The sequence below is a fragment of the Echinops telfairi genome, unplaced genomic scaffold (assembly GCF_000313985.2).
Source record: "Echinops telfairi isolate 266 unplaced genomic scaffold, ASM31398v2 ScPeMD7_1713;HRSCAF=2227, whole genome shotgun sequence".
NCBI classification, from domain to species: Eukaryota; Metazoa; Chordata; class Mammalia; order Afrosoricida; family Tenrecidae; genus Echinops; species Echinops telfairi.
The window spans coordinates 21,742,543-21,743,834 of NW_022105611.1; positions in this window are offsets into that span (position 1 = coordinate 21,742,543).

Genomic DNA, 1,292 nt, shown 5'->3' on the forward strand with positions numbered 1-1,292 from the left:
TTTTGTTCTGATGATGCCTTATACCTGAACATTTCACCTTTTTAAAAACACTCGTGCACTTGAGCTTTTCCCACAGTGCTGTCCTTGTAAGCTGTGTCCATCATCACAACAGTTTCTGCGGCATTTTTCCCAAGCAGGAATAAAATTTCACAGCCTAACACTTTTCTCTTAAATCAGCCATCCCCCCAAAACGAGGTTTGAGCGAGAAGTGCTTTAATGAAAAAATTCACTACGACCAGGGAGAACCTTCCCAAGCAATACCACTGGGTGCACAATCTCAGAGCGAGTTGCTCAATGCTCATGTAGCAGGAAAAATGTGTGTTACAAATGATCCGTGCAGGAGAGCTTGTTTTCTGCTTTGGGGGGGGGGGGCGACCCCTCATATATTTAGTACCTCGATGCCACCCCTCAGTGAAATGACAGGTTTTGATCTGTTGGAAAACTGATCCAGGAAATTTCCCCCTGGTCCATGCTTAAGATAAACATAGCTCAATTGAATGGGAGATCGAACTGTGTAGAACAACTCATGCGTTGCAGCTTATGGTGGAACTGTACTTACACAGACTCCTCATAGTGACAGTATCGGGAGTGCTATATCATTGGAAATTTTATTGTGTTATCAGTGCAATACCTTATAAGCTACGGGGATGATTGACAACGTTTAATTTTGTTTCTGTGGGATTTTGTTTTCCTACCTTTAATTTGTTTATTTTTGTTTGTTCGCTGATTTGTTTGTTCCTGTTGTTGGTGTCGTTGGTCTTAAGGGGTTTTGATTTTGTCATAATACGATGACCAAATTAACCTGAGCCATGCATATCCCAGGGACAAGCAGATGGATTCTGGGCCCCCAATTAACTCTAGCTCCAATCCAAGTTCTGATAACATGGCCCTGCTCGATACTCATCTTCATGAAATGATCACTGGAGATAAGGGTGCTATAGTAAAGTGTGGTGAAGAAAGCAGACGGTGCCCAACTATCCATTGGAATAGTGTCTTAAAGGCTGGTACTCCAACAAGCAGCCATCAAGCCAGGAGTCAATTAAGTCCATGTGAAGAAGCACACCCGCTTGTGTGCTCCAAAGATGACAATAACAGAATTCAAATATGACAAAGGGAAAAGTATCAGAGCTTACATTGCGCATACACAACTAGGCGGCAAAGGGCATTTATAGAGGTCTAAATACAGGCATGTACATATGTGAATATATTTACATATGATGATGGGGAAATAGATCTATGTGCATATATTCATAGGTTTAGTATTAAGGCAGCAGATGGACATTGGGCCTCCA